The 3353-nt window shown below is 43.1% G+C and overlaps 1 pseudogene; it reads right to left on the bottom strand.

The window, feature by feature from the left end:
• LOC101638415 overlaps window positions 1-1838 on the bottom strand; it is a 5150-nt pseudogene extending 3312 nt beyond the window's left edge.
• Between the last annotated feature and the right edge of the window lie 1515 nt (window positions 1839-3353).

Raw genomic sequence — 3353 nt, 5'->3', positions numbered from 1 at the left:
AAACTGGGGGTAGGCTGGAACATTCCCCACTGATCTTATGGGGGAATCAAATGATTGATTCTGTTAAAGGGAGGTGTCTCAATTGTATTCCTTAGTTACATTAATTATTACACATTTGTCAGGGAGGTTGTTGGCTCTATTGACCACAAAACATTCTCTGAGCCTTCAAGGAGGACACACTGATAATACATAGGTGCAGGTAGGGAGGCTTAGCATGGATTTTTACACCTATGTTAAGCAGAATTAGGAGCAAGATGACACAAGTCTTAGTTTTCCATCTTCTGAGGAGGTGGAGACCTTCCACTGAGCATCTGGTGGGTAAGCTTTGAGATGAGAGTGGTATGTTCAGGCAACTATTCTGTTGTCCTTAACTGCCGTTGGAGGGCTCAGGATGATAGTCAATGGCCCTTTTAGTGAGGAGTAAGTCCTGGAGCAGAGAAATGCTTTACTAATACTGAATCTCCGGCTTGGAATGGATGAAATAGGGCATGGGTGACATCTACTGGAGTTCAGTGCCCCACAGAGACTTGTACAGCTGTTGCTGGGTTACCTGCAGGTCCTGTAATGACTTGAGTAAATTATGGTTATGAATATAAGCTTGGCAATTATCTCACAATCTGGGGAGCAAAAGGGGTGGCCTCCTAAACATAATGTCATAAGGAGAAAATCCTGTTTTGTAAGGTGAACATTGGGTGTGGAAGAGAGTGGACAGGAAGAGATTGACCCAGTTTTCACTAGTTTCTAAGGTTAATTTAGTGAGAACCTCGTTTAGGTTGATCCTCTTGACTCCTGTGACCTGTAAATGCAGTGGAACTTCCAGGTAATTCCAAGTGCTTTGGCAACAATCTGTGAAATTCGGGCCGTAAATGCTGGTCCATTTTCTGAGCCCAGAATCAGGGGCAGGGCAAAATAGGCAACAATAGTTTGTAAAAACATTTTGATTACTATACTAGTAGTTTCGGAATGGGTGGGGAAAGCTTTGACCCATCCAGAAATGGTATCTATAATAACTAACAATTATTTATATACAGATGCTGGGGGCTTTATTTCAGTGAGTCTAATTCCCAGTGTTCCCCAGGTGTGCGCCTTTGGGCCCGGACCCCCGGCTGCTTGCATGGGTTTTGCATTTACTTGAGCACAGGTGCAGCACCATGAGACTATTTCAGAAGCAATGTGATTTAAATGGGGGATATAATACCTACTTTGAACCAGCTCACTTAGCTTAGACTGACCTTAGTGAGTAGATTGATATAGTTTAGTAAGTATTGACCCAAAACCTCTGGGACCAAAATTTGTCCATCAGTGAACACCCACCTGTAAGTAGGTTCTTCTTTAGCTTTTGAATACTTTACAAATGTTGTTTCTTCAGGAGTATAAAATGTCCTGTCTGGAAGTGTTGGAGCTAGCAGAATTACAAGAGGTGGGAGAGACCCCACTGGTCTTAGGCCACTGACAGCGCTTTTGAATCTGCTGCTCGGTTTCCGTTTGCTTCTGCCTAATAATATGTTTGGTATCCTTTGCAATGGGCCAGGGCCATGGAGTTTGGTAACCATACAACCTCCAGGAATGCCAGGATGTCTTGATTGTTTTAAATGTCCTCCCTGACCAAAGTAAAAAGCCCTTTCCTTGGAAACAGTATCATGTACATAAACTATAGTAAATACATATCTGCTGTCAGTATAAATTGTGATGGCCTTTCCTTTTCCAATTTTATAGCCTGTATTAAGGCTGTAATTCGGCTTTTGAGGTGAAATTCCATGTGGAAGTTCCTGAGAACAAATAATGCGACTTTAGGTGACTATTGCTGCCCCCACATACCTGGTTGCATTAAGAACCATGCTTCTTCCATTGGTATGCAGTAGTACATATCGGTGTGCCTTCATCTGGCACTGTTAATGGAATGTCTGTGAGGTCTGGCCTAGCTGTCTGGATGTAATCAATCAGTTACTGACAGTCATGTATGGGTTCCTTTGGGTCTGCCTCTGGAAGAAGTTTGGCAGGATTTAAGATATTAGCCTTGCGAAATATGATGCAAGGCTGATCCACTAAAAGAACCTGGTACTGGGTGATGCGGGCATTTGAAATCCATCAGTCTGGTGTACTGCAGAGAATTTTCTCTACAGCATGTGGGACAATGAGAGTTAATTCATTCCCCAGTGTTAATTTATCAGCTTATTTTACCAGCAAAGTAGTGACCACAATTGCTCACAGGCATCCAAAACACCCTGCAGATACAAGACCTAGTTGTTTTGATAAATAGGCAACAGACCTATTCCAAGGTCCTAGTGGCTGGGCCAGAGACAAGGACACGTTTTAGTTTTTGAAAGGCCTCTTGCTTCATAGTTGCCCAATTTAAGGGCCCATTTCCTCCTGTAGCTGCATACAGGGGGCCTTACAATTTCATCAAACCTTGGGATCCACAGTGGACAATAGTCCACAGCACTGAGAAATTCTCAGATTTGATGTTTTGTTTCGGGTGTGTGGATTTGCAATACCACAGCAATATGGCTTGGGGAAAGTTCATTCCCCTTCTTAAATGAGGTACTGAAGATAAGAAACTTTAGGTGAGCACAAAAGGGTCTGTAGTCCAATGTTTGGAGGGTATCTAAGAGGGCCTCTGTGGCCTCTTTGCAAGTCTGTTCATCCCCTGCTGCTAGTAGAATGTCATATACATACTGAAGAAGGGAGCACTGGGGCCACTGGGTCTGAAAAGCAGTCAGGTCTTGGCTGAGGGCTTCATCAAACATGATTGGTGAATTTCTGAACATTTGGATAACCGAGTTCAGGTAAGCTGTCCTGTTACTCCAGAGTCAGCATCAGTCCACTGAAGGCAAAAATAGGTTGATTAACAGGAGCCAGAGAAATGCTAAAATATAAAGTTCCTTTTAAATCCAGGATCATGTAATAATGATGGGTTGAAAAGAGAAGGCTACCCTGTTCTGATAAAGTGTCATCTTGGGCCTTTAAAATTCTGATTATTTCTTGGGGGCCTTTTGAGACAAGCTCCTGTTTCTTGTAAGAAAGCAATGATTGCTTTAGCCACTTACTTACCCTTTGACCTCCTTGGGAATACCTCTATTATCAAAAGCATTTTGTGTTGCTTCTAGCAGTTGGGTTAAATTAGTTCCCCGAAACCCCTCCAATTTTTGAAGTTTTCTTCTAATATCAGGAGCAGACTGCATTACAAAAGCCAAATCTGTGGCCCTACTATTTTCAGGGGCCTCCGGGTGTATAGGAGTGTATGTGTGGTGTGCATCCTATAGTCTTTCCAAAAAGGCTGCTGGGGATTCCTGAGGTCCCTGAGTGACTGTACTAACTTTGGACAAATTAGTGGGCCACCTAGCACCTCCCTT

The sequence above is a fragment of the Echinops telfairi genome, unplaced genomic scaffold (genome assembly GCF_000313985.2).
Source record: "Echinops telfairi isolate 266 unplaced genomic scaffold, ASM31398v2 ScPeMD7_7419;HRSCAF=8457, whole genome shotgun sequence".
NCBI lineage: Eukaryota > Metazoa > Chordata > Mammalia > Afrosoricida > Tenrecidae > Echinops > Echinops telfairi.
This window is presented reverse-complemented; position numbering and strand designations above follow the sequence as displayed.